The sequence below is a fragment of the Grammomys surdaster genome, unplaced genomic scaffold (genome assembly GCF_004785775.1).
Source record: "Grammomys surdaster isolate TR1022 unplaced genomic scaffold, NIH_TR_1.0 363, whole genome shotgun sequence".
Classification (NCBI taxonomy): Eukaryota; Metazoa; Chordata; class Mammalia; order Rodentia; family Muridae; genus Grammomys; species Grammomys surdaster.
Window position 1 is genome coordinate 8,406,596 of NW_021604782.1, and position 20,341 is coordinate 8,426,936.

At 42.7% G+C, this 20,341-nt stretch overlaps 1 protein-coding gene across 2 annotated transcripts in view; it reads right to left on the reverse strand.

The window, feature by feature from the left end:
• The window catches only part of Lpar1 (lysophosphatidic acid receptor 1), a 161,986-nt gene that overhangs the window by 130,779 nt on the left and 10,866 nt on the right, over nucleotides 1–20,341 (reverse strand). Inside the window, exon 2 of one of the 2 annotated variants that reach the window (XM_028779922.1) lies at nucleotides 2,046–2,149. The exons of the other annotated variant lie outside the window; for it this stretch is intronic. The gene's annotated coding sequence lies outside the window, so the exon portion shown is untranslated. The remainder of the gene's footprint in view (nucleotides 1–2,045; nucleotides 2,150–20,341) is intronic. 2 annotated transcript variants of the gene reach the window in all.

Below are 20,341 nucleotides of genomic sequence, written 5' to 3' on the forward strand. Positions count from 1 at the left end.
ATGAGTCTCTGTGTGTCTGTGAGTATGTGACTGTGTGTGTATGTGTGCCTCCGTGTATATGTGTCTGTCTGTCTGTCTGTCTGTCTGTGTATATGTCTACGTCTGTGTCTGTGTGTGTGGAACAGAGAACAACTTTCAGGAACTGGTGCTCTCCTTCCTTGCATTGTGTGGATGCATAGCATTGAGCTCAGGTAGTTCAGGGTGGTGGCAGATACCTTTAACTGCTGAGCCATCTGGCAGCAGTCTATTTTTTGTTATTATTGTTTATAACTTTCACTATGGGATTTTTATATATATGTATTTTTGTGCCTTGCTCATATGCATGCCTAAATACAGATCCTTCACAGGAAAATAACATAGTATTTTCTATTCCCTTCCTCCCCACCCTCTTTGACCCCCTCCTCCTTAGAGAACTCTGCTACCCAACTCAGTCCTCCTTCTGCTTGCGTCTTCTCTTCATCTCTCTAGACTCACCTGGGAGTCTGTCTTACTTCACTTAACCTAATGGTTGACAGCTCCATCCATTTTCCTCCCTCTTTCCAGCTGTAGGATTTCCTTGTGTACATACACATTTCTTAATCTGTTGGCATATGTCTAGGCTGGTTTCACATTATGAATTCATAAACATCATCCAAAGAAGCAAGGTTCCTAGTCCAGTCCAGGGGGTGGTGCTCTATCCAGAGGATGCTTACATCCACCTGCTCCCCAAAAAGACAGGGAAGAGGTACATCTAAGTAGATTTTCTGTCTCTGTAACAGAATTCTACAGTATGGACAACCTCCGAGTAATGGACATTTGCTTGGCTCACAGTTTAAAAGGCTGGAAGTCCAAGAGCACAGCACTGGCTTTGGTTGCCTCATAACATGGCAAGGAAGTGACACACAGGGATGGAAAGATTGGAGCTGAGCCTTTTATCAGGAGCCCACTGACATCATGGCCAAACCCATTTGGCTAAAATTGCACAAATCTATTAGTGAGGGTGGAGCCCTTATGACCTAGTCCCTTCTTAAGGGTCCCACCTCATAATACTGTCATAGCAGCAATCAAATGTCAGCATGAGGAGAGCATAAGGCAGATAAGAAGCCTACCAAAGGGTACTTAAGGTAACCCAACAAGATTCCTAAGGAAGACTGAGCCAGCTACCGATGCTAGTCAATCTAATCCTTCCTTTATGCGTGTATAGTCATGGAAAACTCACTAGAAGACTCTCAGTCATCAGGAAGAGGCACATTAAATTGAAAAATAAGAGAAAATGGCCTTAGCAGGAGAATGTAATGGAGAAAACTAAGTAGCTCTTGGAAAACATTCCAACTAGGGCTTCCCATGAGATTTAAAAGATAATTAGAAGTTGCAACACACACTTCCATTAGAATGTATTAGCAAGTAGAAAATGGATGGTAATGATGAATTTTCATAGATTTGAAATATTGCTACTAAAAAAAAATTAATACAAAACTGGTAGGTGGCAAAGTGGATCCTGCAGGAAACCAAACAGATACATGCATTATTTCATGTCTCAGACAAAGTATAACCATAGCAGTACCATGACAGGATCCCTTAATGGGATCGTATCCAGTGTGTTAGGTAACCTGGGTTGAAACCATAGCCCATTTCTCTTTGGCTATTGAGCTTGTGCTGCATCAGGCATTCTTTCTAGGGTCCCATGCTAGTAGCTGACTTCCTCATTAATAACCCGAGTTACAATTTTATTAGAGTGCCATGAGTATTAAACACTGTCTTAGCATTTGCAAAAATTCTGAGCATCTAGCACAAAATTCTCACATTCCTAGTTTCAGTACAAAAGGCAATGAAAACATCTAGAAAAGTCGTCATGGAAACAGGACCCTGGAGCTTCTGTGCTGCTTTCCGAGACCTAGGAAAAGCCAGGGCTAGACATGCTCAAAGCGATACCCCAGCAAAGCAGCAGAGCTATGACTTAGCATGGACAAAGGGGAGTGGCTAGGGAGATGGAAGGCTCTCAAGAGAACCCCTTGTTCTTTCGAGAGTCTCACAGTCATTTGTTGTCGGTGTCTCTTAAGACTCACCTTTTATTTTGTTCTGCTGTGGTTTTGTAGATATTTTAGGGAGACATTGTGTGAGTCTGCTTCATGGAGACTTGCTGTAAGGAAGGTAGCCTTGTTATCAGCATCTAACAATGAAAAGATAAGGATGGAATTAGGTACCCCAATACCTCCCAGGATCCCCCTCACTCTATCGCTCCAGCATTCATCTCTCTATTACCACGCAGTAAGTTGTATTCATTCATTCAGTTAACCATGCTACATGCGGGTTGAGGCCGGGGCATTGCACATACATTCTGTTACTGACCTGCATCTCCCGTTCACATACTGGGAAACAAGACTGACAAAGAGACTTGGGCACTTAGATACCACCTTTGGCTACTTTGATCAATGCCTTAGTGGCAACTCGGAGGTCTCTTTTTGTCCCGCTCTTGCCTCTGTCTGCTATGTGACTTGCCCAGGCACACTGCATGTGGAAGCCCTTAGCAGACCTCTGTCAATCCTCACCTCCTTTTCTCCTACTTTGTACTGACACTTGGCTTTGCTCTTTGGGCAATTTCCTTTACACATCTGCCTCCCTGCCCCCATTCCCTCTAAAACACAGCTCCTATGCTATGTAGGCCATCTGCAGACAGCCTCTCCCAGCCCCCAAACCTGGGACAGCTGCTTTTCAACTCCAGCATGTCAATGAAAGTCTTGTTAAAAGGCAGACCTCACAGTAGCCTCAAGAAGTGAGCAACTGTGGCAGGTCCGAGAGTCAGCATTTGACAAGCCTTCTAGGAGACTCTGGTACACATTTACTTTTGAGAACCATTGATCTAGGAAGGAAGTAACAATAGGTAAGGCTCTTTCTTTCTGCCAATTCTTCATCCTTGGATGCTACCATTTTTATTTTCTGTCCTTCCTTCCTTCCTTCCTTCCTTCCTTCCTTCCTTCTTTCTTTCCTTCCTTTCTTCCTTCTGACTTAATGGGCCACACTGAGCTCACTCTGAAGGTTCTAGTCTTTTCATTATCCTTGTGTCTCTTCCTCCTCTCTTCCTCTTCCTCTTTCTCCCCCTCCTCCCCTTCCTCCTCCCTCTTTTCCCTTTCCTTGTCTCATTGTTCTTCCTCTCCCTCCCTCTTTCCTTGTCTTCCTCCCTCCCTCTCCTTCTCCCTCCTCCCTTCCTCTCTCTTTCCCTCCTTTCTCTGTTCCTTTTTCCTCCTCCCCCCTCCTCTGGCATCTCAGACCATGAGGAACATTACACATATCTGACATTCTTTATTTCTAGAACAGAAAGGAAGGAGACTGACTCGTGCTGGACAGAGTGTCCCATGAGGTTTGGACACGTAGGCTACAGAGCACAGAAGAGAGGAGAGCCAGGAAACCCCAAAGTAAGCACAGCTGGAATCTGTAAAGTGCACTGCCCCCCCATCTTTGATTCAGAGAGAAACATTCGAACAGCTGACCTGCTGCTCCAGCTGTTAGCCTCTGCTGTCTGAAGTGTATAATAAATGCAGTCCTAAAGCCGACAGTGTGGTGTCTACTTTCTCCATCACCAAATTTTACTAAATTGGTGTCTTTCAAAAAACCTTCTCCACATAGGCCTTCCATAAAAATGCCTTAATTATTCGGTGTGATATTTGAGTTGTGTGAATAGATGAAGACATTTCTTCCAAATCTGGAGCTTCAGACGTGGGGAGACAGGCAAAGACCATTTTATTCAGAAAAGAAAGTTCAAAAAAAATTTAGAAGTTTATTGATTTTTATTGCAATCTGTGGTAATTAAAGAGTTGCATGTTAATTGAATTAGATGTAATTTGTATGTAGCTATATGTAAATGAAAGAACACCCAAACTGTATCTCCAGAGTCTATAATCTGAAGAAATCCTAGTAAAGTTTTTTGAACGTTAATAGAATCTGTGTGCTATAAAATGTTCATCTTACTGTGTCTCACTTTCTAAATAAAGGTTGATCAAAAATCCTGGGGTGGGGGAGGGGCATTGCCTGTGATCCTAGCCCTGGGAAGTAGAAGCAGGAGGAGCAGGAGTTCAAAATAAGCCTTGGCTATATAGCAAGTTCAAGGCCAGCCTGGGCTATATGAAACGCTGACTAAAATAATAATTATAAAATAATAACAAAAAGACAGGGAGAAGTCAAGTTTCCTTAAAGTTGAAGCATTTCTCTTTATGAATCTTTTGTTTAAAAAACTGGAAAAGTACAAATTCCATAAACATGCTTCCATTGAGTAAGAAAGCTCATATGACACGTAAGCCAACTGAGAAGCATCGAAGCTTATTTAAAAACAAAAAGCAAAATCATTGTGGAAAGCAAATTGGAATAAAAAAAGCTTGTTTGTTCTAGAATCTTCTCTGATCCCTAGGCTTCACGATCCTTTCAGTTGAAAAGGCACACACACACATCACTGGTTGGTTTTTGCAAAACAAATTCCTGTTTTTTTTACATGTGTTCACTGAGACCTGTTTGATCTGCTGAACTTAAATAATTTATAGACAGATGGCTTTCTTAGATCTGGTTGAGGGAGGGGAGTAAGGGGTTCCCCACTAAGAATCATCCTCCAGGGACTGCCTGGAAGCCTGGCCTTCTCATCAAGGTCCAGCAAGCACAGCCTGCTAAAGCCGGCAGCCCTGGAACCTCCACAGCCCACCTAGAGGCTTCGCAGAAGAAACCCCCATTTCCTTCTTATTCTCCGTGGCTTTTAGAACAGCTTTCGGGATAGCTACCCACACCCCCTCATCTGTACCAAACCAGCCATGTTAAGAACGGTAGGGTGGAGGAGGGGGAGTTGTGGCTGTGAGCAAACGGAGAGCCAAGGAGAGAAAGGGCCAACTGCAGAATAGCTTCAATATGCCTGTCCCAGGTCCGATAACCATCTCTTTAATATTAAACACTGGCTGGAAATACTTTTACATAAGGGAAAGAGAAGACCTTTTCATGCTTTTGAAAGGTGAGCATAAGATCAAAGGAGCCAGGATGGAAGTTCCTTGACTGGAATTCCATCAACACAGATGGAAAACTCATTTAAAAAAATAAATAAAAGTAAATATACTCACAAATAAAAATAAGCCTCTAGGTTTTAAGACTTCTGGCCTGTGTTAGACGGAACATCAGGAGCCAATTAAATTGCTCTCCCCTTTTTGTTTACCCTAAATGATACGGTCTCTCCCCTCCTCTGATTAGACCAGCGTTGCATCCGCTGTGGTAAGAGTCTCCTCCTTCACTTGCTTTCACCCTTTCTCCAGAGCACCAGAGTTGGAAAAACATTGAAAGTCTGCACTGTATCACATGAGGAAAGCCAACTAAATGTTCACCCTATGTCTTATAACATCTTCTTTTGACCCCAAAAGACATTGTCACCTGGGGAGTGTCTGGGACCATTTGTCTGTGAACCATGGTACTCAGCCGTCCACAATGATTCCCTTCTTACGTTTACTTGGGCTTTTTTACCACCTCCTGGGCATATAATGGGATATATTCTTCTCATTATGCTTTTAATTCTCTTAAAATTCCAATGGGTCAGTTCTGAAAGGATGACACCTAAGCTTAGAGCCTTGTTGTGAAATAGGGACTATAAAGTGACATCAGTCCTCCCAGTTGCTAGTTGAGAGGACAACTGAGCATGTCTGTTTCCTGTCTGCCCATTAGGGGTCTTACCCCTCTCCCCCCCCACCCCCCAATCCCCACCCCCCACCCCCCAACCCGTGAAGGGTTCCATGTTCCATGCCTGCACATCAGCAAATCTACATCTCTGTCCCTGGGGTGTAGTCCCAGGAGCAGGGTGAACCTTATGCGTTGGATGGAAAAAGCTAGCAGCTAGGTTTGTAAAAACCACAAGTCATGTGGCTGTTGATTTGTACAACACATGTAATCTTTCTTGTACGAGTCATAGGAGGGAAAAAAAGGAAGAAAGGCATTTAATCCAGTGTCCTCTTACATTGGTCCAGAATGACTAAGACAACCCCGAGGCTCAGAGTGCTTAGGTAAGCAGGCAATGCCAGGACAACAGAGTCTGTGAGGCTTCAGTCCCCCCAAGAATTCCCACCAGCGAGCTCAGGGCTCCAGCACAACCTTGTCAACGTCCCACTGATCATCTCAGGAAATGGTAAGAATTCTGTTCCGTTTGGTTTTGTCTTTTTGAGACCTGGTTTGTCTGTGTGGTCTTGGCTATTCTGCCATCTGTAGGCCAGGCTGGCCTCAAACTCACAGAGATCTGCCCGCCTGTCTTTGCCTCTGCCTCCGGAGTGCTGGCATCAAAGGCACGGCCACTACTGCCCAATAAAATGACAGGAATATTACCTCGAAGGAGAAAAACATCTTTTATCGTACATCCACAATAAACCAAGGGCTCAGCTCTATGATCCCAGGGCCTCTGATGTGCTCCATGGCCGCCATGGACTGCACCGTGCTGCACAGATCTTTTCTGAGTAATTCTACCATCGGATTAAATCAAATGCCTACTGTACTCAGTGGGGTGTCTGCCTTGCTAACACCACATCATGGATACTTTCTATTAGTTTCTAGGAGACAGAATGAAACTGTTGCCTTCATAGAAACAGCATAGTTGCCTAGAATTTCTGGGTGTGTTCAGATTGGCCTACTAGAGGCCATTTGTATTTGAGTGGTTGTAAAAGGTGGTAGACTAAATCTGACCAAACTTCTAAGTCAAAGGCATCCTCAACTATGTAGCAAGTCTGAGGCCAGCCTAAGCTGCATGAGTCCTTAGAGAGAGGGCAGAGGGAGAGGGAGGGGGAGGGGGAGAGAGGGGAGGGGGAGGGGAAGGAGGAGAGGGAGAGGGGGAGGGGGAGGGGGAAGGGGGAGAGGGAGAGGGAGAGGGGGAGGGAGAGGGAGAAGGAGAGGGAGAGGGAGAGAAGGAGAGATCCTAATTTCTGAACATTAATGTGCTATTAAAGGGATAGTACATAATTTTTTCTTTTACTGAAAATAGATTTTTTTCACACAATATATTTTGATTATGGTTCCCTTCTCCCAACTCTCCCCCAATTCCTTCCTACCCCCTCCCATCCAAATCCACACCCTTTCTCTCTCTCTCTCTCTCTCTCTCTCTCTCTCTCTCTCTCTCTGTCTCTCTCATTCTCTCTAGCATTTACCTAAAGCACAATAAAAAATCAAAATAAGATAAAACAAATAGACCAGAACAGGACAAAACAAACAGAAAGAGAGAGAGAGAGAGAGAGAGAGAGAGAGAGAGAGAGGGAGAGAGAGAGGGAGAGAGAGGGAGAGGTAGGAAAAGCACAAGAAACACTGATAGATGCAGAGACACACAGAGATCTCATAAATATACAAAACTGGAAGCCATAATATATCTGCACAAAGCCTGTAAGGATTGTTTAAAATGCTCAGATAAAGCATTTTAAGACGATGATCAACAGCCACAGAGTGGCTACCTGCCCAGTACACTCGGGCACAGCTTCACTTTCATTGACTTGAACCCATGGGAAGGCAGGTTTGCTTTCTGTGTGTCTTAAACAGAGGGAGACGGGAACTCAATGCTCGTTGGTCAGAGTCAGAAAGCAAAGCAGCAAAGCAGCAAAGCCTGTGTCTGAATTTCCATCTTACAGGCTTCAAAGCTAGCGCCTCCCCAGCTGGAAATGTGTAAAAGGATTGCGCTCGGTTGATATGGAGATCTCAGGGTGTCCCCCCGCCCCCCGCCCGCCCCGATTTCCAAAGTCTCTTCTAGCCGTAACATGAAGATTCTATGATAAACTTTAAATCTTCTGTTTGTTTACTGATCAGATCACTGTCTAGGATAGCAAAACCTGCCGACTGCACTTTCCCGTCTCGCAGGCTCCACCTCTCAGTGTTCTCTTCTTCCAATATTCGTACGTTCACCCCGTCTTGGACTTTGGTGAGGTATGTCCTCTTCTTTATACCAGGTCTCGTGTTCTGTATCATATTCTAATCCATGTCTTATACATAAGGGCTCTTGAGATCTTAACCTTCCTTAAAGGCTGGTTCAGAGAAAGTAGACTAAGCATAGTTATTCCCAGGCTGTTCAACCAAATACCATTCTCTATAATTATTCTACATAGGATATTATCTATATTTTTGTTTGGACATAGCTCATATCATATATAATTCATACAAGGTACGTATATACCATATGAGCTAACTCTTGTTTGAAATATTCTATGGTGTTGTTGTCTTCTGAAGCTGGTGGTTCATGAACATTTATAATTTTAATTTGCTGTGGTGGTTTGAATGAGAATGGTCCTCGTAGGCTCATATAGTTGAATGCTGGGTCCTCAGTTGGTGGGACTCTTCTGGGAAGGATTAGGAGGTGTGGTCTTTTGGAGCACATGTGTCATTGAAGGTGAGTAAGCCCACATCATTCCTAGTTAGCTCTCTGCTTCTTGTTTGTCTTGTTGTCTGCCTGCCTGTCACCATGTACCCCGCCATAACGGTTGTGGACTCTAACTCTTTGGAATAGTGAGCTTCAAATTAAACTCTTTCTTTTCTGTGTTGCCTTGGTTGTGGTGTTTTTGTCATGGCAATAGGAAAGCAACTAAGACATTTGTTTATTGCCAAAACTGAAACATACTTCAACTTGCACATATTTTCTTAGTATGTAATACTATGGTCTTTAGTTCTTTATGCAGTAATATAAAGCTGTCATTTTGTATTATAGTTTACGTATGCTAACATAGTGTCAAATAATACTTTGTCAAACTCCTTTAAGTAATGGACTTTAAGTATTGGAGGTATCTGTGGTTCTAGATACTTGGTGGGGGACAGGAGAGATAGGGTGTGGCTAAGACAGAAGAATCACAGACTCAGGCCAATCTGGGCTACAAAGTAAGTTCAAGGCCAATCTGGGTGATTTAGTGAGACCTTGTATCAAATAAAATGTAAGAGAAGGGCGAAGGTATAGCAGAGTGGTTCTGTGCTTGCCCAATGTGTGCCAGGCCCTGGGTTCAGATCACCAACTACTGCTCAAAATCACATTAAAATCCCATGAGACACTTTAAAATAATACCGGTTTCTAGATCCTAACCACAGAGATATTGGATTTTTTTTCTAGGTAGGACTTGAACTTTATGTATTTACTTACTTACTTATTTACTTATTTGTTTCTTTTCAAGTCACCCCAGTGCTCAGTGAGGGAGTACCACTATTCTAAGTATTCTTGAGCTCACAAACAAAGGCAAGGCAAGGAAACATCCCCAATTCCATACAACTCTTATCCAGCAAGCCAAGAAAGTGTGTCTTCAGAAACTTATTTGGTTCCAGTAAGAATCTAGAGAAGAGATTTTCATCTAATAAGAAGAGGAGAGATTTCTCTCAGCTCAGAAGCATTCTCCATCAGAGAGGTAATTGGCCTCTGTAATTGGCCTTCTGACAATATCTGAATGTACATACAGAAACCTCAGACCCAAATGCAGGCCATCATTTCCATAAAATTCTATTGAAGGCTAAATTCCACTTATCAAATTTCAAAGTTCTGTATATTAGCTCAGTTTTACTGGTGTCTATTTTCCTAAGGCAAGGACCCACAGTATCTCTCTGAAAAGAACCTTGTCAGTTCTTAGCCAGTGATGGGGCTCTATCAAATGTTGTCATCCTGCTGTTCATCTGCTCTTCACTGAGTAACTAGTTCAAACCCACACCATATATGATAATTCTGCCACCCACTTCAGCCACCAACACACAAAGCTACAGCTGCCACCCTCAACACTACCACCAGTGGACACCACCAGCTAGTACAGCCACTCCTGAACATGGGTATGGAGGATTTCTGTCTTTATCTCTCTTGCCTGCCAGAAAGGGTTCTCTTCTGGTCCTGCCCGCTTGAGTTGCCAGCTCAAAATTCAAAGAATGGGGGAGGTATTTCTGACTGCTGAGCCTAAGTCATATATCCAGTTTTTAGCTCTAAGAGAAAACAAGGAAGGGTCTAGAAGTTTCACCTTCTGTGGCAGGAATCAGGTCTAGTCCTCTGCCATGGCTCAGATATGAAGCTATCTCCAAAACATAGTTATGATAATATTGGACAGCTCCAGCCCTACAAACATTTCCTGTAGAGTTGGTTAAAATTATTATTAAAAGAAGAAAAGAGTGAGGGAAATATATTGAGAGAGTCATTGTCCTATCCAGTGAAAAGGAAGCCATTTCTATAATTCAGATTCATTTTCAGGGACATCCACAATTGTATAACAGGACTCTGATAATGTGAATTAGTTTGATTTTTAAAATTTTAATATCAAAAATAACTAGTGAGTCCTTTTATCACGTAACCTATGCTTTCTAGATGTCATTGAGATGTAAGTGAGCATGATCCCCAAAGTGCTCCAGTTAGAATGGGCTAATGTCTGTGCCTGCCTGATGACAAACCAATATCATTAATAGAAAATTTTTCTCAAATAAAAATAAAAGAGAGAAAAAAAGAAAAATTTCAAATAAATAAATACCATTTTGACTTGACTGTGGAAAAAAAAAAAAGAAAATTTTCACACCAAAAGCAGTAGGAAGAAGCTGTCTGGCATGGGAATCTCTCCAAAGTCTAGGTGATTTGGATTGAGATAGCACCATGAGTATCTAAGAATACTTTTTGTTAAAAAAACAAAACAAAACAAAACAAAACTGCATTTTCTGATACCATGTCCTTCCTCCACTGCCCAGTGGACAACTGTGAAAACACACACTCATACATACACACACATGCACAAACACAGATACACACAAGCACACATGTACATACACACATACCTTACTTACTAAGAAGAATAGACAATTTTCAGTAACAGTTTATCATCGACATTTCTGAATCTAGAAAGGCAACATCCCTCAGAAAGTGCAGTGTCTAAAACTGTGTGCTGAGGGCAGGCGGCTTTTACGGAAATGGCAGGACCTTTAGTCCTTAGAAACCACATCCCTGTCTTTATCTTCCCCAGCCCAGTATTGGATATTTATCATGGTCTTTTCCCAACAGAAATTTGCTACCAACACACACACACAGACACACACACACACACACACAGAGAAAGAGAGAGAGAGAGAGAGAGAGAGAGAGACAGAGAGAGAGACAGAGACAGAGAGACAGACAAAGAGAGACAGAGAGACAGAGACAGACAGAGAGACAGAGACAGACAGAGACAGACAGAGAGACAGAGAAACACATACAGAGAGACATAGACACACACACAGAGATACACACAGACATACATGTATATGAACAGAAAGAGAAACACACGCACACACAACTGCTGGAAGAGTTGATCTGACAAAGCTGTCATCAGAAATCAAGATTGCCCCTTCCCTTGGCGTCCTTTCATGAGAACTAACAGTTAGCTGAACACAGCCTGGAAAGGGAACCCAAAGCCCCAGACGACACGACACCGAAGATGACTCCTTTTTCCTTAGGTGACAAATCTCCGAGCTTGTGACCTTTCTTCCCAGTTAGCTCTATTCTTGTACAGGACATTCATTCCTCCACCCGTTCATGATCGTATTTTCCCCCAGATTCAAACAAGGCATAGAACAGGTAATTTTCTCAGATTTTCCCTCAGCTATGCTGTTATGAGGTTAATTTCAGTTGTTTTTGGTTTTGTTTAAGGATTCCATCTCTATTACACTAAAGAAATAGAATCAAGAGACTTTTTTTTTAAATTAACACTATTTCCTCCCACCCTTAGATGAAGAAAGAGGAGGGGAAAGGAAAACGTGTGAACCTGTCTCCTTTCTCTGTCCTCAGCAGTTTTTTTTAACCTACTTCCTCTTTTTGCCAAGAGTTCCACAGGGACTGGGCTCTGAGGTAGTCTAGCTCGGCGTCAGCATACTCATAGTCACGGTGCTAGAGTGACAGAAATGTTGTTTCAGTTTTCATTTTCTTTGGTGCTTTATGCATGCTAACTAAGCAGTGCTTTCCCACTGACCTGCCCTCAGCCTTAATTAAAACTTCTGGGTGCCTTACCCCCGTCAGCCTTGTAACTACATCCATTTACTGAAACAAAGGGGAAAAAAAAAACACCTAGCACACTGAGCGTGAAGCCTATCCTAAATAAGCCTCACCTTCCACCAAGTTCCCTGCTGTAACTTTCTCATCCTGAGTCTAATATTCTTTTAGAGCCAAACAACAGGAAAATATTAAAGGCCTTTGCTCTAGGTTGAAAGTCTGGATACACCATGAGAGGCTCTCGGGAAGCCACTAAGTCTATGGTTTTTTCTCAGCTTTTCATGAGTTGGGTTATCAGTTCAGAGGTTATTCAAGAATGTTTTCTAATTTCACTGGACATACTTACCCTTATACTCATGAGGAAGTGTACTCTCACCCCTCGTCGATGAAGTGTCTTTTAACAGCAGGTGAAACCATTACCAAAAGCTATAGCCAATCAAAAGGCAGAGAGCAACCTCCTATGGGTTGCCCAGCCCCAACAGATAATATCCACAACACAACATCTGTACATAACTCTCAAGGAACATTACAGAAAAAGCGATGGAAAGATTCTAAGAGCCAGAGGAGCAGTAAGTCTGCTGTGAAATAGTGCCTTCCAGCTATGACACAGAAGCTACACCCATACACACTCAGCAAGACCTGAATGATTGCAATAATAATTAACAGACACCTAACACAGATGGGAGAAATCTCACAGGACCCCACCCATAATAAAAAAAAAATGACCAGCTGCCGAAAGTGAAAAACTTAGTCTTCAGTAGGGAAGTGCCCCTGAATAGTTATCTAATACCAAGTGGCCAGCCCAAGTGGTTAGCAAGCAACACTGAAGAGACTCGGCAAGTTGTATTTATATATTTGTGTGTGTGTGTGTGTGTGTGTGTGTGTGTGTGTAACAACAATGATTAAAGAAGAGGAGGCTGTGAAATTTGGGAGAGGGCAGGGGTGGATGTGGAAGGGATAGGAGAGAGAAGGAGGGGGAAATACTGTAATTATGTCTTCATTAACTTTTTTGAATTAAAAAAAGAATGTGACTTTAATCATATCGAAATCGGAGCAGACTGTCAACCTGTATACTCCACTCTGGCCTAGGGTGGGATGCTACAGTGACTGATACTGTTGGCTAAGAAAGAAATGGGAAGAGCTTGCGAGAAGGTGCCATGCTATCCATAAGAGGGCAACTATGTGGGAATAGCTGGTAGAGAGAGGCAACCGAGATAGGTTTTGCCCATCCTGAAACCAACAGTGTAGCTGTGCGAACGTGTCTCCAAGGAGAACCTTTGAGAGAGCAGTGAGTTACCTTTTGGCAGCACGATATGGGGGGAACATATGGGGAAAACAAAGAAACATCTGACTGAATTAGAGTAGCATTGGGAAGACTGAGTCAAGCAAAGGCAAATTCTTGATCTTGGTTATAGGGGCAGGAACACAAATAACACTGCTGGTGGAATCTATAAAGCAGAAAAAGTTAAGATGATGCTTACCAATCATGAGTTCAGATGAGCAACGCCTGTCCTGTGGGTCTGTTGACGGTTCTGTGTGACCTCTTTTGAGAGGGAAATTACAAAGTGGTGATTTAGAGGACTGAACGCTAATGTTGGGTGGATAATCTGCTAGCCTCCAGTCAAGTCTGAAGTCACTTTGCTATGCTAGGCATCCTTTCTAGAAGGATACAGTTAAAAAGAAGCCTACAGGGACAGTGGGATCTCCCCCATCCCAATTTCCTAGAGCTTATGGAGGTAGTGAAGCTCAATGCCTTGGGACAAGGCTTGCACAGCAGGATTTACTGAGGTAAGAGCTTTGGTACCAAAGCAAGTCAAACATCTGGATAGAGTCTTCAGTTTGGTAAATGCCATAAGGCCTTCCTTGATTCCAGTGGAGACTTATGAAGGCTACCATGTGATCAGTAGCAATAGCTGGGGTTTGGCAAAGACATTTTGGCAAAAGCTCTTTGAACCTTATGGTTTCCTGAAAGGGTCCAGGGAAACTCCGTTTGCCCATATTTCTAAGAATCTAGATAAGATTTACGCTGGCTGGCTTTTATGTCAACTTGACACAAGCTAGAATCATCTGGAAAGAAGGAATCTTATTTGAGAAAATGCCTCCCCAAGGACTGGCCCATAGGCAAGCCTGTGGAGCATTTTCTTGATTGATGGTTGATGTGGGTCCCAGGTCACTGTGGGTGGGGCCATTCCTGGGCAAGTGGTCCTGGAGAGTGTAAGAAAGCAGGCTGAGCAAACCATGAAGAGAAAGCGTGTAGCGTTCCTCCTTGGTGTCTGTTTTGAGTTCCCACACTGACATCCTTAGCTGATGGATTCTAGTATAACAATGTAAGTGAAACTAACCCTTTCCTTCCCAAGTTGCTTTTGGTCATAGTGTTTTATCACATTAATAGAAACCCTAACTAATACAAGTAGTGAATATTCTCATGGTAGGGAAGGAGTGAATTCTATTAAGAGAGAGAGAGAGAGAGAGAGAGAGAGAGAGAGAGAGATCGCTTTATTATGTAATCTTCATTTGAACATTTAATAACTTAGTTTGTATCAAGATTGGCATTTATAGTACATAGGATTGTAGCTTCTCAATAATTTTTCTCAGGCTAAATTCACTTCCTATCCTTCTTTGTCAATTGTACACGTAGTTCCACTATTGTCTAGCAAAGATACACTTACATAATTTTCTTATGGACTTGTTATCAATTGACTTATCCTACAGATTCATTCCAAAAACAAATTATCTATGGTAAAATGAATGAAATAAGAGTATTTTCTAACAATAACTTTAAAATGAGCTTGGAAAAGTTACTATTCTGTTGATTTAAAATGGAGTCTACCGTTCTCAAATTATTATGACAAAATCATCAATTTGTGGTTTAATTCATTTTGATTACTATAAAAGTGATTTAATAACAGTACTTCTCAATAGTATTGCTTTCAGGATTAACACCTATATATAAGATACTCCCAGCCGGGCGGTGGTGGCGCACGCCTTTAATCCCAGCACTTGGGAGGCAGAGGCAGGAGGATTTCTGAGTTCAAGGCTAGCCTGGTCTACAGAGTGAGTTCCAGGACAGCCAGGGCTACACAGAGAAACCCTGTCTCGAAAAACAAAAACAAAACAAAACAAAACAAACAAACAAACAAACAAAAAAACAAGATACTCCCTGACACTGAAAAACTACCCAAGGCAGTGTACTTCTGAGACCTCTGAGTGGTAAACCCTTTGGGAACTTTCTGTTTCCTGTCTGTCCTCTGTGAGACTGTCACTAGCAGAATTTATTATTTGACCCACTCAATCCCCTCTACTTCTCCATCATCAGACCTAGACATATGAACCTTAACCTCTTGTCACTTTCACTACCTCTCCAAACAGTTGTCCCCCACCATACTGAATGTCATTTCTACAAGCCCCTTCTGGATTCCACTCTATGCCCTTCAGCCTCCTCTGATGGTTGCATGTCCTTGCTCAGTAACCTTTCTTTGCTTCTTGTGGGTGAGTCTGGCCAGCGCCCAGACATAGACTGTCTTGAATAGCATTATCAACTGAACTGACCTACAAAAACTTCAATGGTTTCCCTGTAGTTCAATTTCCAGAGAGCAAGGAAGGGGAGGCAGGTTAAGAAGGAGAGAAAGTTAAAAGGATGGAAAGAGAGAGAGGCAGTGTGACACAGAGAGACAGAGCAATGGAGAAACAAAATGATGAAGAAAGAAAGACAGAAAGTGACAGAGATGGGAAGAGAGAAAAGCAGAGACAGAGAGACAGAATGGCAGAGAGAGAAAAGGAGAGAGAGACAGAGAATGAAGGAGCCTTCTACTTCTTAAGAACCTTGAGAAAGGATAAAGAACTAGAGGCCTGTGGACTTGGCTTTCAATCACCAGCATCTATATAACACATAAAAAGCTAACCATGGAGATCAGATAATGGGAACCCAGATAAAGGCAAGGAGCCATGGGTCTCCTTCCAGTCACAAAGCCCTCAGAATTGGGCCTTTGGAGAGTCATGATCTTCTCCAGAAAGGGTTTATCTTGTGTAAAAAATGAACTTCTGCCCACTCACTTTCTTGAATTATCAGAAAAGAAAAAGTTCAGCTCAACCAAGTTGAAATGTACTTTTCCACACCAAGGAATCCCCAGGGTCTGTTCACTCCGCTGAAGTCACAAATGGAACCTACAGTGGTACATCACGTTCAGTGTACCCCATTGCTTCCAAGTACAGACCTCTCACTGTGTTGAGGGGCAAGACTTTGTGTGAGACCTTGGTTTTGAGGATATCCTTAACGACCCATCACAAAGAAAAATAATGGGTGAGTCCCATTTGATGGTAGAATGTATTCTGGGCTTGATATAATAACTGTGCAGTGTAGGAATGACTGAAGCACATTTTGAAGTTGTCTCTGTTACAGTCTGATGTACACAGCATTAATGAACATGCACACAGACACACACACACACACATACACACAACCTAAATGTGGTCACACAAACTTGTAACCCCAGTGCTCAGGGTCAGGGGGAAACAGGAAAATTACTGGACCTAGATCTCCAGCCTAGATCCAGAGTCAAGAGAGATTTTGCTTGCAGGGAATAAGGCAGATGGTAATAGAATAGGGCAGCAGATGTCCTCCCCTGACCTCTGCACAGCTATTAGTGTGCAATCATGCACACCCATGCATAGACCATTGCATGTACCACACAACGCTCACACATGTACACAAAATAAATAAAATTAAGAAATAACGAGTTGGGCAAGGTAGCACACATCTTCTGTTCTCCCACCAGTCAGCAAGGAAAAGAGTCAAGCTCAAGGCCAGCCTTGGCTACAAAACAAGAGAGGGAGGAAGAAGAGGGAGGAAAGAGAATAAAAATATGGTTAAAAAGATGGAAGAGAAGCTGTGGTGGTTTGAATATGCTTGAATAATGCCAGGGAGTGGCATTATTAGGAGGTGTGGCCTTGTTAGAGTAGGTGTGGTCTTGTTGGAGGTCAGTATCACAGCGTGGAGGTAGGCTTTGAGACTCTCCTCCTAGACATGTGGGAGACAGTCTTCTGGTTCCCTTCTGAATAAGATGTAGAACTCTCAGCTCCTTCTGTAGCACTATGCCTGCCTGCACACTGCCATGATTCCCACCTTGATGATAATGGACTGAACCTCTGAAAAGTTAAGGCAGCCCCAATTAAATGTTGTCCTTTGTAAGAGTTGCCTCGGTCATGGTGTCTGTTCACAGCAACAAACCCTAACTAAAATAGAAGTTAATAGATACCCTATATGGAGTTAAAGCAAACTCCAAGAAGGGTCTGGAAAGTCTGCTCACCCTCCATTCGCTCCAGGCTCCTGCCCTATTTGACCAGTATAAAGCCACTGTGGTGACTTGTCTCATTTTAACTTAATTTGTAAATAAACAAAACTATCATCATTTTCATCTCAGAGACACAGAAAATGAAAGCTTAGATGTTCAGAGCTAGAGAGTATCTCAAATGGCCTGACCACAGCATCAGTCCCCTGACCACTGAGCACACTCAGAGACCAAGCCGTAATGGCTTCCAGCCCAAAGGAAGTAAACTCTAGCCTGCCAGTTCCTTCTGAGACTTACACACAATTCTCTTGCTGATACACTTTAAGGAGTGAGGGGTTGAGAGAGGGGTAAGGGTCTGACTAAAAGTCTGTTAGTGCGTTCTCTCAGCACCCTGGTACCCATCACAGTCTTGTAAGGAATAAATAACAGCAACTGCAGCTTCTGAGAAACTTCCCTGACAACGGTGCATTTACTCTATAAATCAAGCCAGCCAAGAGCTCAGGATTATCTCCATTTAATAACGGAGATTAAAAGGGTCAAGTGACTAAGTCACTTGGGTGAGATTTACCTCAGAGCCCTGAGGTCTCCAAAGCTCTCATTTTTACCCACAGTAGTCTTCCAATCATTTCCACCCCTTTGGTTGTTGTTTTTCAGGAAAAACAAACAAACATGTACTGTGACTCTCTTGACTGCAGTCCATGACTTATGGCTATCTTTCGTTCTGCATACAAAGATTAAAATGATAAAGATATTAAAGCCATTCATCGATTCCCAATTACCTCAAACTGCCAAGGAAAGCTAACTTATCCCACAAGCCAAGACCTTTCACCAAGAAAAGGAATAAAACAAACACGTTATTTTATCTTTCATTATGTGGTTTCTGAGTCCCAGAGAAAGGAACTCAGCTGTAAAATTAAAAAACAAAAACCAAATGGCTTGCAAAGAAGTTCTGGAATCTATATTTTTTTAAAGCAGGTAAAGAGATAGTGGAAACCATCAATACTGGACTGACTGCAAGAAATAAAAATGATCAAATCCCATAGAGAGAGTAGAGTATGTGGGCTTGAGTTCTAGTCTTGGATATATTTAAGCAAATGTTGTAGGGAGGGGTGGGGCAGGGATCAGGAGAGGGGATGGAAAAGGAGAGAAAGGGAGAAGGGTACCAGCTGAGAGAGAGAACTGACTCCCACAAGCAGACTGACCTACACACACACACCCCACACCCCCACACACACACACCCCACACACACATCACACCCACCACCACACACATTTTTTAAATACTAAAATCTTTTAGAGTTACTAACATCAGAAGAACTAATAAGAAGAAACAGGATAAATTCTAATTACGTTAAAAATAAGAAGATATTAATTAGAAACTTTGACAACATAAGTGAAATAAACAAATTCCTGATCAATTCCTGAATCTGATTCAGGAAAAAAAATCTGAAAATCTGAATAGCTTTTATGCCTATAAGTTAAATTCTTAAATTAAATCCTAGTGATGACTATTGTTTAATCCTGCTAGAGCCTAATATCTACAAGATACATGTATTCTTGCATGTGCACATATACACACACACTTGTGGGATGCTCTGACCTCAAAATCCCCAAGCTTTCTCTTGAATCTCTCTCAGAAGCTCTCTCTGACAGTCTGACCCACAGGAGAACACCCCTCCCACTCCCCACACTGCCCTGCTCTCACATATGGACTCTTTCTCTCTCTGCAGAGGTTATCTGTATTTGAAGTCAAGAACTTGCTTTGACCTTCCTCTTAACCTAGGAAGAGGCTCCCACATAGGAGACATTTAACAAAACCTTCATGGTTACACGGAAGGAAAAAAAAAAAACTTTTGTCAGTAGAAGAGTTAGGAAGCATTCTAAGGTTCTATGCTCTGTGAATTTTCTGTGACGGATTCTCTAAGATAAACAATGGGGTAGCTGTCATTTGATGCTGTCATGGAAGAACTCATACACCTCCCATTTTAGCATCAGTCTCTAGAATAAGTGTGAGAGGCTTGTCTGCCAAAACTGAGCGCATCCATGGCCAGCGAGCAAAGAGCAAAGAGCGCATCCAAAGAGCAAGCACATTGATCCCATTCTGGAGGATTCTGCCCTGCCACTCTATTATCCACGACAGACTCTCAGAACCAGGCATCCTGCGTCAGGGTAGGGGGTTATTCCAGGCAGACATGCACCCCTGCCCTCAATTACATTCCATTACAACCCCAGTTAAGTTTCGCCATGAGTTTGTCTACTCCAACACTGGCGTCGTGTTGGAATGGCCATTTTAACAATATCAAGAGTGGGCGCCTATAAACATCAAGAGAGGGTACAGGCAAGCAGTAGCCAAACCAGAAGTGACTGCTCATGACTCTGATCCCAGCACTCAGAACACTGAGGCAGGAGGATTGCCATGCATCCAAAGCCAATCTAAGCTACACGGCGAGGATTGCTGTGATTATAAAGTTAGAGCCTGACCCAAACAAAAGAGGAAACATTCGGGCCACTGGGGCACCATCTTCATGAGTGGATTTTGAGTCCCTTTTATTGAAAACAGATTCTTTTCTCATACAATATACCCTGATTACAGTTTCACCTCCATCTACTCCTCTCCATCTCTCCCCACCTTCCTTCTCATCTGGATCCTTTCCTTTTCTGTTTCTCATTAGAAAAGAACAGGCTTCTAACAGATAACAGCAAAACATAACAAAATAAGATACAATAATATAAAAACCATCACATTGAGGTTGGATGAGGCAAACCAACGGAAAGAAAGGAGCCCAAGGGAAGGCACAAGAATCAGAGATTCACTCATCCATGCACTTGAGAGTCATAAAATGCTAAACTGAAAGCTCTACCATATACGCAGATGACCTGGTGCAGACCTGCAGGCTCTGTGCTCGCTGCTTCAGTCTCTGTGAGTTCACATGACTCAGTTGATTTAGAAAGCTGTGTTCTTCTGGTTGTCCTCCATTCCCTCTGGATCTTACAGTCTTCCCACTTCCTCTTCCACAGGGTTCCCTCAGCTCTTAGTAGAAGGATTTGATGGAGACATCCCATTTAGAGCTGTGTTCCTCTCCCTCTCCCTCTCCCTCTCTCTCTCCCCTCTCCCTCTCTCTCTCCC